This window comes from Lissotriton helveticus, chromosome 11 (genome assembly GCF_964261635.1).
Source record: "Lissotriton helveticus chromosome 11, aLisHel1.1, whole genome shotgun sequence".
Lineage (NCBI taxonomy): Eukaryota > Metazoa > Chordata > Amphibia > Caudata > Salamandridae > Lissotriton > Lissotriton helveticus.
The window spans coordinates 851,749,953-851,773,872 of record NC_136072.1 but is presented as its reverse complement, the minus strand read 5'-3'; the positions used below and the strand labels follow the sequence as shown (position 1 = coordinate 851,773,872).

The window sequence follows — 23,920 nt, the reverse complement described above, 5'->3', positions numbered from 1 at the left end:
AGTCATAGTCATGGACCAATTAATTGATCATTTCCCCCTGGGGGAGTGAGAGTCAGCTAAGAAAGAAAAAGTATCATTGTAAGTAAGGCAAAAGATTTAACAAAGGTGTAGATTGAAATCACCTAACAAGATCACTGGATTGTAAACTTCAGCTGAGAGTGAGTACTTGTCAAGAAGACATCTGTGAGACCTAGTATGATCTGCAGTAAGATGAGAACTATTGACATTATAAAACATTATAACAAGCAATCTGCAAGTGCTAGAGAAAGGAAATTGGACGGTGAGCAAATTAGGTGTAATGTGCAGTTTAAATGAATAGAAACCAAAAGCAGAAGTTCGCCCTTGGCCTTCCTCAACTTCGCACTGTGAGCTGGGAGAGAAAAACCACAACAACCCTCTAAAAAACTATTGTTTACTTCCCAGTTTTAGAAAGAAAGACTGTTTTTTTCCCCCTTTTTTTAAGAACAACCAAGTGAGATCATCCTTTTTGTCTTTAATGCCTGCAATGTTCCAGCTCAAAATATCAAGGCTAAATGATGAATCAAGCATTACAGTTGAATCCTTCGGAGTCCTGATCATCTGAGCTGAAGAAGAATACCGTCAATCATTTACTTCCAGATTGCTCCGAGGAGCAAATGGATTTCCTGTGGGAATTGTGAAGGAATCCTTAATCTTCTGAAAAAATGTACGTTGGAGCAGTGTAGCAGAGCTGGTATTAAAGGTACAAGATTGTAAATGCTTATAAAAGTAACCCAGTGAAAGAGGCACTATGCCAGTGCCAGGGCTTTGCAACAAGATGGGCATTGTTGAAATGGACTATTATACAGTGATTTGGGACCCGTGCCCAACCAGGAGACCCGCCTGGCCAAGTTGATATGATTAAATCGCAGTGAAGAGAGCCCAACAGTCCTTTAAACGAATAGACAACCTTGTTTCTTAATTGGAAAAAGTCCTTGTTAAACCTGGAATCATTTGGCTTGTTTCCCCTGTCTTTTTTTCTTTCCAACCTCCTGGTTTTGACTCTGTTTTTGCTGATTTAGTGCAAACGTTCTCACTGCTGATCAGTGTTAGAAGTGCAAAGTGCTCCTGTTGTAAATTGTATTATGGATTGGTGTTTCCAGGATTGCCATGTTTGATTTACTAGTAAGTCCCTAGTAAAGTGCACAGTGCCTGTATCACAGATTTGCCACCCAAACAAGCAGCCCTGTAAAGGGTTCTCAGACTTGCCACATGCAGTGTCTGTGCACAGTCTGTAACTGCCATGTCGACCTGGCAAGGGCACCTACTTGCCAGGCCCTAATCGTCTGTTTCTTTACATGCAAGTCACCCCTAAGGTAAGCCCAAGGTACCCCAGTGGGTAGGGTTCTGTGTATGTTAAAGGTAGGACATGTACTGGTGTGTGTATCATGTCCTGGTAGAGAATTACAGTGTATTTCGTTTTTTACTATGGAAAGGCTATCTGTCCTGTAGGATAGAATGGGAGTTTACTTATAACATCCTATAAGCCTAACTTCCCTTTGGGACAAGATAGGGAATTGGAGTTTAGTATGCCTGGACTCAGAATGTAAAAATGCATCCTTTAGTAAAGATGATTTTTTTGTTCTGGGTTTGAAAATACCACTTTTAGAAAGTAGGTATTTTCTTGCTTAGTCATCCTGTGTTGCCTCTGCTGGGTTTGTGGATTGACTGTCTGGCTTTGGAGTGGCATGGGCTGCAGATGTGCATTCTAATCAGACAGCTACTGGGGAGGGACGAGGTGTGTCCTGCCTATCCTGGATGAGTTAGGGCTGGGCTGCATACACCTGGGCTGCATTTAGAGTAGAGGGGAAGAGATTTCCTTGCATATGAATGGCCTGGTCTACATTAGACAATGCTATCTCCACCACCTGCTGGGAAGCTGGGCCAGAGAGGACCAACCTGGTTTGGACTGGGTACTCTGCCTAAGAGAACAAAGAGAAAGTAAGTATAAATATTGGGGCCCAAACCCCAGAACTTTTGAACTTGCTGTAATCAAGGAACCTGCTGAGGAGAAGAGCTAGAAGAACTGTCAGGAGGAGTACTGCCCCTTTGCTGTGTTGTTGTTTTTTTGAGTTGGCCTGCAGTTGCTGCTTCTGCCTTGGGCAGTGAAAGGACTGGACTGAACTTTCTTTACTTGTGCTGAGTATCTCGAAGGGCTTGAAGTAGAGCTTCCTCCTGTGCTGAAGTCTCAGACTGCAAAGACCTTTGGAAACTGCTTCTTGAACAATGGTTTCAGTTGCCAAAGAGGGGGAAAAGCAACCGACTCCGTTGCTGCCTCCATGTCCTGACAACACCGCAGAGTGCACCGCCGCATCTCACACCGCAACCCTGGTGTCACTGACAATGCCGCCGATCTGCTGCTTGCACCGTGACCTGAGGTTACTGCACTCCACACCGCCTTGCTTCGCTATGCTGCCCTGGTCTCACCGATACTGTTGCTTCCTTCTGACTTTGACACCCGTTACCGTTTCATTGTTGGGGGCACCGCTCGTAAGTCTCACGAAGCACCGCCTAGTCCCACACCGCAGGCTGGGATGACCGACGCCAGCTCACGCTAAATAGCACACTGTGACCTGTCAGCACTGCAACAAGCATCACCTCACTCAGCATCGCCGCCCTGGTTTTACCGATGCCTCTGGATGACTATCACTGAGCCGCTGCCTGCACTGCGCTTTCAGGGCCCCGCATGCCGCACCGCTACACTTTGCATCGCAACCATGACGGCTGCCACGACCGACTCGCATCAACGTGATCGGCCACAACAAAAAGGTACTGTTTAAGAGTCTAACAACAATTCGAACGACGCGGTCAGGCAGAACTGTTGTATTCTGTTGTTTCAGTATTGCGGTAGCATCGGATGGAGCTACTGATTCCAAGGAACTGGCAAAGTACATATTTTTAAGTATTGTATGTTGGATTCTTAGCGTTCTGGTCTTGTTTTAAATACATAAAGTATTGGATATTTTTCTAAACTGGTGTGGTGTCCATTTGTAGTGTTTTCACTGTATTATTGTTGTTTATGTGCAAATACTTTACACACTGCCTCTGAGATACGCCTGACTGCTCATGCCAAGCTACCAAGGGGGTGAGCAGGGGTTATTTAGGAGTGTAACTCCTTTACCCTGAATAGGAAGAAGGGTCCCTACTTGGACAAAGGTGCAAACCATTGCCAACTAGAGACCCCCATTTCTAACAGTCCTTTTTTGTACTAACCTTTAGAGTTGGAACATTGGCCAAAACAATAACGAGTGTGGTAGCAGCTGGAGGGAGATCTAGTGAATTTGTTCAACGTGCAGAGCCTCCATCAACCACCCCCGTTTCCATAGTAGTCACCCAGATTGGGTATTATGGCTTCTTTGACACTGAAAAACAGTTCTTGAGTCTACTCTCCCATTCTTAGAGACATGATCCACCCTTGTACGATGGATGATATTCCTTATTGCTCTGGTCCCGTCACTGGAATCTTATCAGAAAATAAGATGACTTCCAGGATACAAGAAGAAATGCTTCTGGTGAACGTATGCAGATGTGGATATTGCTACAGAAATCCTTGTTTCATTATAAACCGCTTTACAAACAAGAGAAGAGGGAGAAACAACACTTAAATTGTGAAAAGGCCTTTCGGTTTTAGTGAGCCTTTGTATAACATGTTGTAAAAGATTTGACAATACGACTTACAAGGTCCATGTCAAAATTAAACAGTTGAGTCTGGACAGAGGTGGAGCCACCTTCAGCAAGACCCAAAGATAGAGCTTTGACAGGCACAGAGCCCTTAGTTTTTCTCTATTTCTTGATCAGAGCATCAGAGGTAATATAAGCAAGGTGGCAAGGCTCACAAGACTAATGAACAAGGGCTTCAGCTACACAAAAATTACGAGGCTTTAGAGGGTAAGCGTTTGAAGTGACACTCAGATAGGCCGTTGGTGAGGCATAGGGTTTTTTAGGAGGACTAATGTTAGGAAGATTGGGTGCACTAGCAGCCAATCCCAGTTCCTCTCCTTTTCAAAAGAGGTAATCTCCTCAGAAATGACTTAAATGACAGAAATTAGAAACAGCAAAATGGAACACTTGCAGGCTCACTTCTGGGCTGATAAAACAGGTGAACATTTTCGCTTACCCATCTCATACAATCAGTGGCGGCTCCTCCGCGAAGGCAGAGGAGCTTCCCCCACTGAAGAAAAGGAAAAATAAAATGATAACTGCCGTTATTATAATTTTAGTTTTCCTATTGCAATCAGTGGCTCTCGGGAGGGGCTGGCCAGAGCTGGGGGAGGAGTGGTTTACACTCCCTAAGTGCGCAGGACTACTTGGGCTGCCCTATTGTGACGGCCAAATAGTCTTGCATACTTTGCATGTTCCCCACCAGGCTGCATTACACAGCTGGTGAGGAAAATGCCCAGCCTCCCATTCCCTGTCCGAGTGCCGGACCACGGTGCTCAGACCAATCACAACGGTGCATTGCAGCGCTATGATTGCCTCAGGATAGCTTTGAAGCCCGGGTGCTTCCTGCTGCCGGCCTGGAATGCAGGAAGAAGGAAGCTGACGGGCAAGAGGCAGCGACCGGCCGTTACAGGTATTTCTATTTTCTTTTTTCATCCTTCCCCCCTCCCCCGCCCTACCACCCGGGTCCAGTAGCAGCCACTACTGCATACAATCTTCACTGAGATGGTGCCAAGAGGAGTGGTCCAGTCACAGTCGGGCACAGACGGTCCTGCTCTTGGCCTGGTCTTCCCCTGGGCACATCCTGCGCACCTCAACCTATGCAGCCCTTGAGCATGGCTTTAAGGGCTCCTTTCTTCAGGCTTTCAGGGGATTGTAGTAAATGCAGTCTGCCCCCCCCCCATACAGCAGGGCTGAAGATAGCATGTTCCTTGCTATGGGACTTGAACCTGGCCTTAAGGGCTGTTTTCCTCTGCCTCCAGACCTTAGGGGATTGAGGTAATTCTCCAGTATGTAATCTTTCATAGATTCACATGCTTGTATCTTCCCCATCGTCTTGGTGGGAGTCTCACGGTAACAAGATGACCATAGCAGTATTAGAAAACTGCATAGAAAAAAATCCCATAGGGAATCATAATATTTGGTAACCAAACCTCATCATTATTTGGTCTAATCAGCTGCCAGCCCTGACATCACACTCCCCAGCAGAGCCATCATACCTCAGATTTCCAACCGCCTTCGTGTGAGAGGTGTCTCCCTGAGCTCTGCTAAGTTTTGTACCTGTGTGAACTTTTCACCTTTTCAACTGAAGTTCTTTCTGCTGGATTTAAGGTACTGTGGGCCAGATGTAGGTGTCCAAATACCGGTCAGAAACGGCCGAAAATACCGATTTTCGGCCGTTTCCGACCGGTATTTGGACATTGGTATGTAGAGGTAGCAAAAACATACAGATTCGGTAAATTTACCGAATCGGTAATTTTACAGAATCGGTAAAATTACCGATCGGTAAAATTACTGAATCTGTAATTTCTTATGTAGGTAGCACTTTAAACAGTGCTACAGGGCCTTTGGAATTCGTTATTTACCACCTAATACCATTGGGTGGTAAATAACGAATTCCTGTGTAAATGCACATCTGTGCATGTACACCTGTGCCATGTGACACACATACATGCCCTTAGGGGCATGTATGTGTGTCACATGGCACAGGTGTACATGCACAGATGTGCATTTACACAGGAATTCGTTAGGGGCATGGGCATGTATGTGTGTCACATGGCACACAAGCCAGGCACACAAGCCAGAAACAGGGGTGTAACAGGGTGTCAAAGTGACACCCTGTCCCCCTTGGCAATTCGGTATTTTTACCGATTCGGTAATTACCGAATCGGTATTTGCTATTGATTCCTATGGGCTTCAAGGCCCATAGAAATCAATGGCAAATACCGATTCGGTAATTACTGAATCGGTATATAACGAATCCTACCGATTCGCTAAAAATTACCGAATTTTTACCTACATCTTATTTACTGATTCATAAATACCGAATCGGTAAAATTCGGTATTTATGAATCGGTAAATAAGATTTACCTACATCTAGCCCTGTGTTACTCTTACCTACTATGGCTGAAAGCTCTAAAAAGAGGCTTTTCAGGCCCTGCAGATCCTGTGGGAAACCTAGACTGTATTCTGAGGATCCACACAAGGACTGTTTGTACTGCCTCCACCCTAAACATGTGCCAAAAGACTTCAAGCACTGTAGAACCTTTTCGGCAAAAACATTGAGAGACAGGGAGGCACGTTTACTATTGTGGCTTCAAAAGTAAAAGACCACTTCTGATTCTGACTCTGAGGAAGAAGTTGTTATTCAGTCTTCCAAGAAGAGGAAGTCTTCTGCTTCTGATGAGAAAGTGGAACCAAAAAAGCAAAAAACCAAAGACAAAGAAGCCTCTTCGTCTTCTCTTCCTCACACTCCTTTGAAAAAGTCATCAGTATCAAATGAGGTGTCTTCAGCTCCGTCAACGAAAGTTGGGGTGTCGTCTGCACTGATTCCTGTGAAAACGTCGAAGACACCGTCAACGACAACTTCGTCGACGACTACGATCTTGATGACGATAGCTGCGTTGACGTTGACAACTAGAACAATGTTGGCAAAGAAAGGTTTGTCGACGATTCCGTCAACGGGAAGAACAGCGTCGACGACGACTCCGTCAACGACAACTCCGTCGACGACATCTTCGTCGACAGGACCATTGGCCTCGACGACCTCATCAAGGACAATTCGTATTTCGTCAGCCACGGGAACACCGTCGACGGGAGCTTCGTCAACGACGTCTTTTAAGTCCCCAAAGGCAAAGTCATCGATAACTTTGAAGTCTCTTTCACTGTCGACGGGCTCGTCGACGGCGAAGAAATCCATGGATTTCACAGGCTGGACAAAAATGTCACCGCTTCCTCCATCAAGCCTGCTGGAATTGCAGTCAGAGGACGAAGAGTCAATGGGAGTGGCTTATAGCTCTTCTCAGCTTCAAATAAAAAGTCAGGACACTGATGAAGAGGAATATCAGGAAGTCCAAGAGGTGTTTTCATTCCAGGATTGCCTACTGTCTGAATACAAAATATATGAATAGTTTCAACAATCATATGTTTATGAGGAGGAGGAAGAAGTACAGCCTGAAGTGATAGAAGAGTCTGTCTCGATGCCAATTTCTCTCGTGACTGATTTACGTCACATGATTTAACGATTACTACCGTTGTTTTCCGGAAGCTAAAGGCCCCAGCCTCCAAGACTTCAGCCAGTCCCACTCAAGTTCAAGTACCTCAACCTCTACCTCCACCTCCACTTCAAAAGATTCGATCTCCTCCAATTATAACAATTAGAGATGATTTAGCGGACAGTGATGGAGAACAACCAGAAGAAGGAGAACTACTTCAGGAAATTCCAGTTGGGATAGAATGGGATCAGTATATTCTTCCTACTACGCCGTCTCCATCACCGTCTCCAGCAAACTCTCCTACACAGGACATTGGAGGATTCCATGAGATTATGGAAAAAGCTTCGAAAAGATTTGAACTTCCACTTCCAGTACAGGAAGCAGAATGCTTTCTCTACGATTTAAAGAAGAGTCCAGAAAATCCATCAAAGCAATCCCTATTATCAAGTACATTTGGGAAGAGGGATTGAAACTCATGAAAAACCCGGCATCAGTTGCAGCCTCTGCGCCCAAGATAGAGAAAAAGTATTGGGCACCAGAATCCTCTCCAGCATGCTTAATTGGGCATCTGCGGCCAGAGTCCGTGGTAATGCAAGCAGCACAACGACAGTCGAAAAATCCAGTTTCAACATCTGCAGCTCCTTCTGACAAAGAAGGAAGATGAATGGATGGTGCAAGGAAGCGCTTTGCTGTGGTGGCAGCAGCTTCCATTAGAGCCGCAAATGCTTTAGCCCTCATCAGTAGGTACAATCGGCAAATGTGGTCAGATATAGCACCATTGTTGACCCATTTACCTGAAGATAAAAAAGAAGCTGCCGCCATAATACAAGATGGGTCTAGAGCGGCATCCGAATCTATAGATATTGCGATGGACATGTCTTCTATAGCATTCAGACAAATGGCAGGTACAGTGGCACTACGAAGACAAGGATGGCTTAAAGCCACTTCGTTTAGACCAGAAGTCCAAGCAAAAATAATAGACATGCCGTTCGACTGAGAAAATCTCTTTGGAAAACACATTGATGAGGCCCTTCAAGGCATCAAAGCTGACACAGATACAGCGCGAGCATTGGGCTCCTTACAGCAGGGCAGATTTCAGTCCTTTCGAAAGAAAGGGACTAGAGGACAATATAATCAAAGATCCTCGTACCAATCTGGCAGATCCCAGCCTTACAGTTAGCAGGGGTATCGTCAGTTTTCAAGCAACCCACAATTTGGATCCTTTAACACTCCGTATCATCAGCAGTCCAAAGGCAAGACTACTGCGAGAGGTAAATCGCAGCAATCTAATAGAAGACAGTGACTGTCAAAGTGCCCGCCACGTGTTCAGACATCAAAGATCATTACCTTTCTCTCTTTCATCAGGAATGGCTGTCGATAGCAACAGACAGATGGGTACTGGACATACTAAAGCAAGGCCATACCCTAGAATTTATACGGAAGCCTCCGAATCAACCTCCTGTTCGCAGAAAGCAACAGCACTTGTCAGCCCTCAAGGCGGAAATGTTATCTCTCTTGTAAAAAGAGGCAATAGAAGAAGTTCTGCCTCATCAATGAGGAAAAGGCTTTTATTCGCATTTCTTTCTAATAAAGAAAAACACACTGCGAAATGGAGACAGTTAATGGACCTGAGAAGTTTGAACACATTCATCAAAAAAGATATCTTTTTGAATGCTATGCCTGCAAGAAATACTTCTACTTCTCTGCAAAGGAGACTACATGGCATCCCTGGACCTTTTAGATACTTATTTTCATATTCCGTTCCATATAAATTACAGAAAATGTATAGGTTTCACGGTGTTGGGACGCCACTACCAATTCAAAGTTTTACTATTCGGCTTGAGGTCAGCGCCAAGAGTTTTTACGAAGTGTATGGCGCCAGTGGCAGCACACCTGAGACTTCAAGGTCACCACATTTTTCCATATCTGAACGATTGGCTCATAAAAAGCACTTTGTTCCAGGAAATCCAGCACTCACTACAATGCTGCATGGATGTCTTCAGTCGCCTGGGTCTAAGAGTCAATCTAGAAAAGTAATTTCTCATCCCATCTCTGTCTCTTCAATTTCTGGGAGCCATGCTCCGCACAAAGGAAGCAAAAGCTTATCCCCCAGAGAAGCATATTCAAAAGATCATATACCTAGCGTCGCATCTACAGACAAGAAAGTACACTTCTGTGAGAATCTACAAGTCCTTATTGGGGATGATGTCTTCTTGTATCCCCTTACTTCCCAATTGCAGACTACACATGAGGCCTCTTCAAGAGCGTCTGGACGAGCAATGGATTCAATCTCAAGGGTCCTTCGAAGATCAAGTGACCTTATCTCCTCAGATAAAAAAGGCCCTGTCATGGTGGAAAATCAGGAAACATTTAACAAAAGGTCTGCCCTTCGAACCTCAACATCACAGTTATGTTATGATGACAGATGCTTCGCTACAAGGTTGGGGGGCACCTCTCCAAGAACTCGAAATTCAAGGTCATTGGTCAGACCGCGTAACTCAATTTCACATAAACCTGCTGGAGCTAAAGGCAGTGTTTTTAGGATTACAGGCATTCCTACCCTGAATCCATGATTCCATAGTACTGGTCAGAACAGACAGTACAACAACGAAGTTTTACCTATTGAAACAAGGGGGTACGAAGCTGAAACTTCTATCAAAGCAGGCGCAAAAGATTTGGAGGTGGTTATTTCTTCACAACATCTCGCTTCAAGTTCAGCACTTTCCAGGTGTGAACAACGCAAGGGCAGATATCCTGAGCAGATCAACCAGTGTCCGCACGAGTGGGAATTAGCTCAAAGTCAACTTCTCAGAGTGTTTCATCTGTGGGGCACCCAATCGCTGGATCTGTTCGCGAACCTTCACAACTCAAAATGCAAACACTATGAAAGCAGGTTTCCTCCGAAAGGATCATGGGGCAATGCGCTTCAGATGTGCTGCACAGGGATATTCGCGTATGCTTTCCCTCCATTTCCTATGATATCGAGAGTGTTACGGAAGATGAAATCAGAACCGTCCCACTTAATTCTCATAGCTCCATCATGACCGAGGCAAACTTGGTTCTCAGATCTCCTCAAGTTATCAGTGGCACCCAGGTTTCAGTTACCATTCTCAAAGATCCTGATCTCCATGAACGAAGGACAAATTCTCCATCCAAATTTGAAATCGCTCAATTTGTCAGCATGGAACCTCATGAGCATGAATGCCAAACTTTAAATATTTCTCAGGAATACAGAGATATTCTCTCACGTTCTCGGGCAATTTCTATGAATAAGACGTATACGGCAAAATGGAAGAGATTTTGTCAATGGTGCACATTTCAAAATCTACATCCCTTTAATATCTCTTCAGAACAAATTCTTCCATATCTTTTTGTATTTGGCTAAATCTGGCCTTTCACATGCATCTATAAAAGTGCATTTGGCAGCTATCTCAAGATACACAAGGATTCCTAATCATCCATCTCTCTGGTCTCAAAGAGTAATAAAAGTATTCCTCTAAGGGCTTTTCAGGGTGTTTTCCCCGGTTCAACGTCTGATAGCCTCTTGGCAGCTCAATACGGTTCTTACACAGCTCATGAAACCGATGTTTGAACCAGTACATAAAGCGGATTTGCAGTGTCTTTCATGGAAGACAGCCTTGCTGTTAGCCCTCACATCAGCAAGGAGAGTCAGCGTTCAGAAAAACAAACCAACTTTTTGTAGCATTTTCTGGACCTAGAAAAGGTTTGGCGCTGTCCAGATCTAGCATTGCTAGATGGTTTTCTTCGGCCATTTCCTTATGTCATGACAAAGCTGGTAAACCTCTTCAATTCAGGGTACACGCGCATTCCACCAGAAAAATCTCAACTTGTACGACCCTGATGGCAGGAGTATCTCTGCCAGACATTTGCTGGGCAGCGACGTGGAAAAATGTGCACACATTCATTAGACATTATTGTCTAGGCACAGCATGGAAAGAGGATGCAGCAGTGGGACAAGCAGTTCTACGCCATGTGTTTCAATAAGGTGTTTATCAAGATATATATGTATGTTCTTGTATATATAATTTCAAATATATACACGGATATCTAAATGTTTATTTCTTGCAATATCTGAAAACTGTCTTGGCATAAGCATTCTTTATTACAAATCTCTTCAATCAGATTAATTTTAAGTTTATTAATATACTGGAAATAGGAGCAGAGCCCTCAGAGACTGTGGGGTTCTATCCTGGAAACGCAACTTGGCACAAGTACTGCTCGCTATTCTGATACAAGCATGTGAATCTATGAAAGATTCAATACTGGAGAAAAAACGAGTTACTTACCTGTACACTATGGTTCTCCAGTATTATCTTTCATAAATTCACATGCGTCCTGCCCACCTCCCCGTTTCTCAGGTAGACCTTTTTATTTCTAGCTATATCCTTGGCTCTCACTAGGGGCTGGAAATCTGAGGTATGATGGCTCTGCTGGGCAGTGTGATGTCAGGGCTGGCATCTGATTGGCTGAATTTTGGACCAAATAATGATGAGGTTTGGTTACCAAATAATATGATTCCCTATGGGATTTTTTCTATGCAGTTTTCTAATACTGCTATGATCATCTTGTTACCGTGAGACTCCCACCATGACGACGGGGAAGATACAAGCATGTGAATCTATGAAAGGTAATACTGGAGAACCATAGTGTACAGGTAAGTAACTAGTTTTTTACAGCCCACTCTCCACCACAGCAGGGCTGAAGATAGGGCATTATAAATGCTACTACACTTAAAACAAAGAAAGCTTCTTACCACAAGAGACTCCAGGATGCATTAACAACACCTCAGGTGTTATATTCCTATCTGGCCTCTACGCTGCCTAGGTTAGACTGGCCATACCCTGCATCAGGCTTTTACCCTGGAGGCTGGAGTGGTGGGTGCCAGTTTTGTTACTAGGAGCGACTTTGCAGCGGTACTGTAATAGCGACTCCTAGTAACACTAGCAGCAAGCAAGGATAATTCACTCACTTTTGTTTCTACCCTCCCGGGGCCCGCCAGTGTTTCACACTTGCACCACTTCCCAAACTCGCCTTGTAGTGATCAGACTCGCTCACTAAGCACCATGTGGGGGCTGGTCCGACAAAATTGCCAGGGCTGCTTTAGGTTGCCAGTCCCGCCCTGTCCGCTGCTAGCCTCAAATACCACAAACACCCTGGGGCAGCTCCTCCATTTGGGCGGAGGAGCATCGCCCCACTGCTTTCTCGCAGTGTGATAAGCAAAAACATAAAATGGTATTTTAAATAACATTTTATGTTTCTGCTTCTCGCACTGCGAGAAAGCAGAAGGGTATGCCTGGTTGGGAGTGGGCGGGTTGGGGTGCAGTGGCCTGCCCATTGCTCTGGACCCTGACTGTTTGAGCGACCCTCTGGAGCCAACCAAATCAGTCATGCACACTCTGACTTTTCTGTATGTAGGCTGTATGCAACCTATAAAGAGAAAATGGCCTCCCAATAGGCGTCCGGCTGGCGCCGTCCCCAGCAGTCACAACGCTGCCATTGCAGTGTTGTGATTGGCTTAGGGGAGCGAGGCTCCCTCCCCTCCTCCGTGAACCCACACGACTCTCCCACCGAACCCGCGAGTCGTGCCGGCCGCTACTGCAAACACCGACACCTGATAGTCAAACTTTAATTAGTTAAGAAAATCACAGTCTCGTGCGGTGCTCCATTTAACCTAATCTATTGTGTTTGTGTATTTTTTTTAATAGGGTCAGACTCTCCAGGACCGATACACAATTGTTCTCACTTATGCAAAGATTGAACTATTTCAGTTACCATTAGCTGAAATGCGAACTACACACATCCTGTGTGAAAATAAGCAGGTCATGATCCGGTGCTCAGATATCAACCTCCATATTTTCGGAATATTGTTTGTTATTGTTTGCCTGAAGGCCATAAAACATCTACATGTCTAGAAAATGAACACCGATACAGTGGTAACATTTCTGTTGCCTACAACACAACTAACTGTGGTGCCTGTGCCTGTATTTTATTCCACATGTTGGCGGTGCAGCTGGTTTTTTTTCGAAGCTTGGAACAGCACACATTTCTGCATGCCTCTTTATTCATGCGTTAGCACAATAAACTCAGACCTATTAACTTTGCCATAGCCTGTATGATAGCAGTGAGCAAGACATCGCTAATAACAATGGTTTGCAGCTGCGCCTAAACTTGGCCTGCATCACCCTCTGCTGCCGTAGTGTGGAAATACTACTTTGAAAAGAGTGAAAACATATCTTTTACCAGTGCATTCTGCCATGTTGAACACATTTTACATTACAGGTCTAGAGTAGATTCATTCCTTTCCTTGTCTGACAAGACTCTGCTTGCCCCAGAAGCCATATTAAGCCTCCGTGACACGACGATCAGTATTGTTCAGAGGTTGTTTCTTTTTCTTTTGATTTGAGGAATAATGAGGCTCTCCTTTCAAGATTCCTGGGGCCTTTATGGTAACACCGCGATTTCAGTAGTTGTCTTATCCGAATTGATAATTGTGCGATTACAGCAAATTTAGAAATAAATATGGTACAGGAGACCCATCTAGGGCCAGGCGTAAGAATATCTTGTCGTAAAACAGTTACAAGTAAAGATTTTTAAGACCCAACCTCTGTATTAATAGGTCGGTTCTTAAACATCTAAATCATAGTGTATTGCAATCCAACCTACTTCAAGAATATTAATGAGGTAAGCCGCAATTTACTACTCACTACGATTAAACGCCATCATAAGCTGACCTTCATGTTTGTGATTACGTTTCAATAAAGTAAGGAGCATTTATTTCTTAAAAGGAATGCGACATTGTTTAAAAAGAAAAGTTATTTTTTTCAAATATGTGTTTAAGACTTGGTAGGGGAGTACTGCCTACTCTTCAACAGTTTTTTTAACATTCATAAAGGGGAAGGGATCTCAAAGCACCCTTTTGTGAATAAGTTACCATCACCTTTGAGGTTCTGTTTAAATATCAATGCTTTGCGACCAAATGTCAGTTGCTAAACATGGATACATTAGATACTTTTTTTTGTTAATTGAAAGATTCACTTCCAGATACTGAATCCATATCCTTTCGGATTCCATTTTAGGAGTCCGAAAATTATTTTTCGACTACTAAAATGGGATTAGTACATAGGAAAAAAGCATGTAAACAGCTGCAAACACCAAATTGGAGCTTTTGGGACACTAAAGTGGTTAGTATATTCGGCCCTTAATTTTGTATTTGCTGTAATATCTGTTTTTTCAGATTTTACCATTGTGAAATTTGCTCCTGCTAATGGGCAAATACTTTTTTATACAGTGAAGTTATCATAATATTGTTGATGATTTCATACTATATTTTCCTAAATACAAAAACATGGGAAATGCATGGAATCCTGCTTCTTGCATATTTAGAACATGTTTACATGTTTTGACAAACTCTTAAGTTACCCCTTCAGAGCTTTGGTGTGTGCCCAGCCTGCTATGGAGGTTGTTTGACCAGGAGTCAACAGAGGCTCTGAGATAAGGTGTGTGCCTCCTACTTCCAGGGGATTAGCCTCTGTGCAGGAAAAAGGCACCAAGTAGCCTCTTTTTTTGCAGTTTATTTAGATTGCACCAGCTCGACCTGCAGGTATTGGGGCGCTTTACATGAGTACTGGTTACATTACACAAATACACATTCATTGTTTTGGTTGCATTGGCGAGATTAAGTGATCTGCCCAGAATCACAGGATGTTGAGTCGACGCCGAGACTGGAAACTGGTTCCCCAGTTCCAAAGTCGGCTGTTGTGGCCGTTACGTCACATTCTCTCCTACTTTAAAGTAAGAGAAGCAGTATGACCCTCAAAGCAGTGATTTTTCACCTTCTCCATGACTATACCATGGCAGTCTTAACTGAATTTCTTCTTTAACTGCATCATAGCCACATGGATATCCAGTAGAACATTTCTGGGCTGGAATAACTTGACTCTATCAAACAAACATGCTTTGGCAAAACCATTAAGTCTGGTTTAGCAAGGTGGTGCCATGGTTAGTTTTCTTTTACTTTTATACTGCATGCATATGATTCAAAAAAGAAACATGCCAGCATTTAATATAGGCAACCATATGCTTGCAAGAAAAATGCAAAATAAAAAACAAAACCTTAAATACATTTCCAAGAGTAGTACCAGTGTCTCCTAGCATTCATATGTGTTATATAAACTATTTTTAGTTGTAATGCACACTACAGGAAAATATTAACTTTATTGGTTCTAAGGAAGGATACTGTTGACTTTGAATTACTGTCACCCGAAGACACCATTCAAATGCCTATGGAGGTCTAAAAAATTTAAAAGGACAATGAATGGAAAGAAAAATATCACCAAAGAAAAGAATTGGCCTACTGTTGCTTGTACTGAGGTGCACATCTTTTTAGGCAGATGTACACGCGAACAGGCAAAATGCATTACTCACAATGCAAGAGAGTCAACGGATGAAGTGGGCTGACTCATAGTCATATAGCCAGTAGCGCACAGATTAACTGGTCTTCACTGGCTGCCAATAGGCAAAAGAGTTACATTCAAATCCCTCTGTCTGACATACAAGGCACTCCATGGACCGGGCTGTCAGTTCCTGAAAAGTCATTTGAAATGGTATGAGCCCTCCAGATCCTTGAGATCCAGCCATCAGAAAATGATTCAGGTACCTAAATTCAATCAGGTTCGATGGGGTGGGAGAAGTTTCAGACTGCATGCAGCCAGGATTTGGAACTTGCTCCCAATGTTTATCAAAAACAGCCCCTCCTTGCGCTCTTTTAGAAAAGAGATAAAAACTTGTTTGTTCACTGCAAGTTTTTAACCTCAAACAGAAGCTAGCTGATCTACTATGTCACATAGCGCCAAGACGCCCATGGGCAATCGTGCGCTTTATAAATCCCAAATCAAATCAAATCAATCAAATCAATATGCTGTATGCTATGGTGGGCAGAAGCAAAATGTGAAAGACAATTGACCAAACCAATGGATGAAGAGACCCGACCCAAAGTCTCAGTATGTATGAATATATTTATTTACTTTTTATTTATCTATTTTTGATAGCATAAGGCTGGTGAGAGGCCTAACAAAGTCTCGAGGCCAGACCTAACAGACAGTAAAAACACAGAGGCAGCCTTACTGATGAGTTTGATAAACTACTGACCGTCCTCATTTCTTTCAGTACATACAGTTGTCATGAGCATGCTTATACTCTCGTATGTCATGTGCTGCTATCCCCTAAATACAGGACTCATCTTTTGATATGGTAATGATGTTACTGCAAGTGACTGCGGTATTCTCACTAGATTTAGTGGTTTAAACACATATCCCTTCGTTTCCACAATTTCTCCACACTTATGGGCTCCGAATAAACACCTGCTTTTTAAGAGTCGTAAAGAGGCTCAGTGATATGTGGCAGTGTAATCATATTTGTGATGCAGCAATGTCACGTTACATACAGTAACACAGTATTACTCCAAATCTGCTGAAAGGGCAAAAATGTGCAGTAAACAGGTTAATGTGCAGTGTTGCCCTAAGATCCGTCAATCTAGGGCAGAGGTCTTCAAACTTTAGGATGCCGAGACCACCCATTCAACATTTTCAGGCAAAAGGACCCCCTCCGGACAAAAAATTCTAAACCTGTAGGCAGGGCTACTGGAATTATGAGGCAGGTGAGGACCAAATTACACAACAGGCTTGACCACATTGTGTGGGAAGAAAATGTAAATAATGTTATGTGATGCCGCGTATTTTGGGATAGCATTGCTATATTATTTTTACACACAGTAACAGTAAGAAACGATTTCACCCTATCAGCACCAGTTTATAACCAAAATTCAGCAATTAACGTCAGAAAGATGTCTATTTAACCTTTGTGATGGGCCTTCCACTCCACAGGAATACATGCTGCCACATTAGAAGATCACTTGGCCCTGGCCGGGACCAGCAGGTGTCCCTTACAACCCTGGCGGTCTTGTGCAGAGTTAAGCAGTTTAACTATGCCGCTTTCCTCTCACCCCCTCTCCTCTCCTAATCCCAGATCCCTCTCTCAATTTGCAGTCCACTTCTATCACCCCTTTTTACAATTTCCGAACTCTCCCCATCCAACCTCTCACTTCACCTTTAACCACCTTCTGCCATTCTGTCTTTTCACTGCCCTCATCTCTAACAGTCGCTCGCATTTATCGCATGGCCTCTCTGTCCCGTCACCTCTCCTGCCCCTCGGCACTTCTCATTCACCTCAAGTCTCTCCATTCAAATGTTTGTCTATTTGTATCTTACACCTGTTCAGTCCCCCCCCATGCACCTTCCACACCTTTGTTCTTCCACACCTTTTTGAACCGACGTCCCTCTCCCCTGTTACCTCAGCACCAGTGCCTAATTTGAGCAGTGGTTTCCAGTGCTTGGCACTGGCACCTAATTGTGCACACTGGCACTATGAGAGTCTGCCTCATGGTGGCTCTGTCTAATCTGTGTAATTTAGAGATTAGCAGAACAGCTGTTTATTAATTCAATATTCAATGTACATTAAAATGATAAACTCCTGACACCCATGCCATTCTTATAGCTTTGGAAGCTTGAAATAGTCTGAATAGTCACACTTGTACAAGTGTTATGGTTCGTAGTTGCATAGGTAGGGTCATTGGCCGGGCAAGCAAGGCAATCAGTGGGTGGTTAAAGTTGCAGTGGCCTACTGGTGAGGGCCCTGACACATGTTTTATTACAAATTAATCACTGCTCAGCACCCATCCCAGTACGCCCAGTTCTGTGCTAGACACCTGTGGCGCAGGCCACACCACCTTTCCATTGAAGTCCTTCAGAAAATTGCGCCATACCATGAGATCCTCTCTCACCTCCGCCCTCAGGCGCACGCGGTGATGCTTGTGGGACGTCCCATGGGAATAATTCTCAGCGCAAAATTGAGCTGACCTACCAGTACCTGTAACTGATGTAAGGTCACCTTAGGTCCTACCAGAGCTGCCTCAATGGCCAGAGAGAAGGCCTGTACTTTGTTAAGGGGGAGCCTACACTCTCCTGCCACTGTATCAATCTCTATGCCCAGGAAGGTCATGCACGTATCAGGGCCCACTGTCTTTCCTGGTGCCAAAGGAACCCCGAACTCTTGAAACAAGGCCACTAGCTTCCCCAGAGCCCAGACGCAAGCCTCAGAAGCGGTCGGGCCCATGACCATGAAGTCATCCAGGTAGTGTACCACCTCCTCATAACCAGTTCTGAGTGTAAAAACCCACTGCAGCATGGAGGTGAAAGTCTCAAAGTACTTGCAAGAAACTGCACACCCCATTGGCATACACTTATCATAGTAGAATTGGTGATTCAATTGAAAACCCAATAGATGATAATCACATGGGTGCACCGGTAACAGGCGGAAAGCTGATTCGATATCTGTCTTGGCCATGATGGCCCCAGGCCCCAAGTCCCTCAACTTCTGCAAGGCTGCATCAAAGGAAGAGTATGTCACCGAACACAGGGAGGGGTCAATGGCGTCATTTACTGACGCCCCCGAGGTGCTGAGAGGTTGTGGATCACCCTAAACTGTCCCTGCTCCTTTTTTGGCACCACTCCCAGTGGGGAACAAACAAACCCTTCAAAAGGGGGGGACGGAAAGGGACCAGCCACCCTACCCAAGGCGCGTTCCTTCTCTACTTTCTGAGCGACTACCGTGGGGTGCCTGCGCGCTGAAAGCAAATTGTTGCATTGCCTGACTGGAGCCACGCCCTGCGCCGGGATGCGAAAGCCTTAAGAAAAACCTAAATAGAGAACTTTGGCTGCTGTCCTGTCTGGATACTGATTAAGCCAAAAAAACAGTCTCCCAATGTCCATGGGTGTGGGCAGCTTAAGGCTGCGGGTGTTTGATATCTCTGCTTCCAGCCCCTCCCCGCTCCTTTTATTTCTTGACACATTTGAACTCTGGATGGGCGGGATGGCCACAGAAAGAACAGGCATGCCTAAATCTACACTGCCCCGTGGGCCAGGTGCACATCTTCTTATTGAACGCCCAGCACGTTCCCTTCTTCTCCCCCGGGCCTCCCTGAGATGTCCGAAAGGCTGCTTGGTGTGCTGTTCTCTGTTGTTGACACTCTCCAACCACACATTGACTTCCACTTGATCCCACCCTATACTTGGGTTAGCTGCCTTCGCCCACCTGAAGTCCCCATCGTAATCTAACCAGGCTGTCCCGCCCAGGGAGGCGTGGGCCGTCAGGATCTTATTTGTATACAACACCAATGAAATTGCCAACTCTGGCTTCTTTTCCAACATAACTGTTGAAAGCCACACAGCCAATTAGTAAAGGACTCTTCTACCCTTGGTTTCCTATCTCTGAAGGACCCTTCCTTTCCTTCTCTCTCTTTGTATTCCACATCCCGCCTTTTTGGTCGAATTAGCGCGAATATGTCCACATATTCGCCTTTCCAGATTAATTCCTTCATTTCGCTAGGTACATGGGCAGCTAATGTTCCAGGCTGAGACAACACGTTGCCCTGCACCACCCCTACCCCACCAACACCCTCCAGAGGTTTGATTGAATCGCCCCCCGTCTTACCTCCTATGGGTGTTGACGGGCCTGCCGCCGCTGGGTGATTAAGTTCTGTCACCAAAGTGGCCTTGCCACGGGATTCAACCAGGAGGGCTAACTGCTTTTGAATATTACTTAGCGCGTCCTGCTATGCAGATCTCGGGGGAACCCAGGGAGCCACTGCTGCATTACCCGCTATAGGATAGGTAGTGGGCGCTGCTAGCTGACTAACCAGGGTGGACACTGTAGCTAAAATCTCTGCTGTGGGATCCGGTGACGCCCCTGCCTGCCCACCTGCTTGCTGTTGGGGTGAAGGAGAGATGGGTGTTGCCATTTTTGGTGGTTCCACCGGAGTCTGCACTGGCGCCAATACCTTCAATGCTTCCCTAATCTCTGCTAGGGCTGACCCTAACGGGTCCACCAGGGGGCCCAAAACCTTACTCATTGGGTCCACGCTTGGTGCAGATGGAGGAGAGGGCGCTACACTTATGGGAAGTGGGGGGGCGGGACCTACTGGACGCTCGCCCCCGCCTGCTGGCCCGCTCACATCGCGAGCTCTGTCCCTCTTGCGGTTGCCCCCATTCTTTACCTTGCCCTGAACCCTAGGTTTTTTGATCAAAGGAGGGAAGGAAGCCCTGGGTGGTACTCCCTCCCTACGCGGGCGCTCTATGCCTCCTGGTGCTGGTTGCTCAGGCACTGGTTCCTCCTCATCACTACTCTCGTTGACATTATTGCCAAGCTTTGCTAATATCATTTTTAACATCTGGGCGATCTCAGGCTCAGTATCCTTTCGTTTATGGCTCATTTTCTCAGGCGGCATCCTCTCCTAATTCCTTCACCGACTGGGACTGTGTAATTACCGCTCGAGGTTACCTCGGCGAGACCGGTTATATGTTTAGCCCCTTGTTGGCCCCCATACCCTGTGCTCGCAGCGGTGCTACCTGTACGTGCCAAGAATCCCGCCCTACCAGTGCGCTGTGCTCGCGCCCCCACCCGCTGTCTTTCCCCCAGCGCCCAACACAGCCGGCAGGAGAACCGTGCGCCTAAAGGCCCCCGCCCGCAGCCACAAGAGATCGGGGCCTCTTAAATAAAGCGCTCATGTTGCACCACTGCTCCTGCTCTCTGCAGCCACGAACGGGCCCCCCCAGTCACACGCACCCCCCTACCTGGCCTGCAGGGTCACCGTCGGAAGGACGCCACCAGCCTTTGTCTCCACGCTCCTCGATCACCGCCGGCTCGCTTCCACCGACCGACTGCACCTCCTCACACGACCTGGACCCGGTGAAGCAACTGGGGCAGATTAATTTAAAGTTTAAAACTTAAGCTAGGGGTAGAGGTGGAGGCGCAGATCACGGGCGAGCACAGCGGTCCGATGTGGGAGAAGGGGGACAAAGAGACCGAGGTCACTGACCCAGGCCCCTAAATAGGCCCCGGTCTCCGCCCCCCTCCCTCCCCACCGGAAGTGCGTCACGCCGCAACCCGGAAGGACTTGGGCGGTCGGAGGCCTCGCGGCGATCCGCCTGCCCAATGACCGATGAGGGAAGGGGCGGGAACCGGGGGGCCGGGTCCTAGGAGTGTGCTCCTTCAATGTCGCGCTGGGCAAAATTGCAATGGCCTACTGGTGAGGGCCCTGACACATGTTTTATTACAAATTAATCACTGCTCAGCACCCATCCCAGTACTCCCTCTCTTCCCCTATCACTGCTGTCCCGCACCGAGTCCTATGATCAGGGTTTCCAGCTCATTATTTTGATGTCCCAGATGGTTACAAAATAAGCAGTCACCCAAAACTGTATTTTCATCACAAATCGGTGCATACTTAGAACAGCAAATATAAATAGAAACACTTTTAATTGTGTTATAGGGCTGCCTCAATGATTGATAATTAAAGAGAACAAAGACAGAAAAGTCACATAACAAATGAATACATATTTTTTTTATTTAGAAGTCTATTTAGTGTCAAGAGGACGTCTTTGCAGGCTCTTTAAACAACACAGGGCTGGCATTTTCTTTTGGCAACCCTCCTTTATTAGGTCTCGCCTACGACGAACGCGCTGAAAGAGCGTTCTCGCAAGCGAGAACTATAGTCGTCGTCTCAGCAGTCTGAGACCGACGAAGGGATACAAGACCTGGCCGCGCGCAGCGTTTTTCCATAGGATAACGTTGTGCGCGCGGCCAGGTCTTGTCTCCACGGCATCGCAGGGCAGACAGGATCGCGTCGCGCGCCTCTCTGGAATGCAGGGGAGTCTCCAGAGAGGCGCGCGGCGCTGATCAAAGCTTCCATGAGCGGCCCCCTCCTTCCTGTTGTGTTACCCGCACGCCGACATCTCACCGACATCTGTTTTCAATTAGGAAAACAGATCGCTCGTTTTCTTCAAGGGAATGTTAGCTATTCATTACTAGTCTCAAAAGTACTGCAATGTTTTACAACTGCATTTCTATTCAGCCATATAATTTCAATCCCATTAACAGAGGGCTCTATTACAAGAGTATACTATGGCAGTGGACAGGTAGGGTTAGAACACCTCATGTCTGGTACATTAAAACGTTTTGTAATGTTGAACGTTTGCTACCAATGTAAAAGTTGCAACTAATGGCTGTAATATCACTCCACACTGTAGAGATCCACGAGTGACCAATGGCCTCTTCAAATTTTCTCTTAATGATTCTGACAAGGGACTATGGAACACCTGTGAAAAATATCAAACCTAAGTAAAATAAAAAACAAGCATGTGCAATGCAATAGGTCTCGCATTTGCGAAATTTTAAGCTATTGGCATTGTAAATGACAATGCCTTTCATTTATACGTTTTGAAAACCAACACATAAATAAAAGGTTTGTTATTTACAATGCCAGTAGCTCAAAGTTTTGTAAATGCGAGACCTATTGCATTGTAAATGCTTGTATTACTTTTCATGAAATGCATTCTCACACTACCCCAGTAAATGTAAAATGCAAATGTATGGAATAGGCAGAGTGGGGGCCCAGTAACCAGTTTACTAAAGGTATGTAAATATTCTAATGTTCTTTAATGACCTGTGAAAAACTCGGGGTGTGCCGGAGATAAGACTCCAGACCCTGCCCTGACGAGCCCCCAGCAGCTCCGGCTGCACTCCAGCAGCCCTGGCTGAGACACACGATGGGGGAGGAGGGGGGATGAAGCTATGGGCCTGGGCAGAAGTGTGAAGGGAATGCGCGACCCCTTCCTATCACTCCACGGCCCCCCTGGGGGTCGCGCCCCACAGTTTGAATACCCCTGATCTAGGGACTGAAATACCCCAGCTGATGGAACATTACACCCCCAAGAATTATAGGCCTGCAAACTCCTAATGAACTTCTCTAAAATTCCTTGCAACACAGATGTCTGCATTGCGCAGTGAATGGTTTTCAGTAAGTGCTCTCTGTGAGTACAAAATTCACATTCAAAATACACGGGTGTCTATGCAGCAAAGCACGTAACTAAAGTTAGAATATGCAGTTCAGGCTTTTATAGATGGACAGCTATGTGAACTCACACTGAAATTGACATCAGATATCTTTGAGGCCCCTCCTCGCATCGTTTATCCATCAACCAGTGGTGTAAAGCCAAATGACGGGGAACCTCTAAAAAATTAAGCTCCTAATATTTAATCTAAGGTGGCCTCTTTATCTAACCCATACGGGTCATGGGCTGAAGAGCTGCAGTTACCACGCCTGTAAGTATCAAGTAATTCAAGTAGTAGTGGGGCCCTGTCCAACCTCTTGCTTGACACTGAAAATGAAAGACGTTTTCGAGTCTTCCATCAATGAAAGATTGGAGGTCACTAGTCGTGTTCATTACCTGAACCTTACCAGCAGAACTTGTCAACACAAAGCACGGCTACCCCATTGAACCTACTGATGAGTCATTCATTCTGTAATCAAATATATTTCTGTTTGGTGATTCCCTAAGAGCCACCAAGAAGGGGACTTGACTTCAATCAAAGGAAGTGAAGATGGTGACTGTAACCATGATAAAATAATACTCCTTGATTCTAGAATTAAATGATAGCCCTAAAACTCTTCTCGAGACATGTATTGGAACTGGTGCCCTAATACAAACAACACCTGCAGGTCCTTTTACACTGAATACCACACTACCTCAGCGTTAAGTTAGAATAATGTGACTGAAATCAGCCAATCTACGGACGTGTTCTGGCATGATTTGCCAAGTATTTACCAGATTTCT

The 23,920-nt window shown here is 45.4% G+C and overlaps 1 protein-coding gene across 1 annotated transcript in view; it reads left to right on the top strand.

Moving 5' to 3' along the window:
• Positions 1-23,920, top strand: part of CCDC60 (coiled-coil domain containing 60) — a 532,753-nt gene that overhangs the window by 346,708 nt on the left and 162,125 nt on the right. The gene's annotated exons all lie outside the window — the stretch shown is intronic.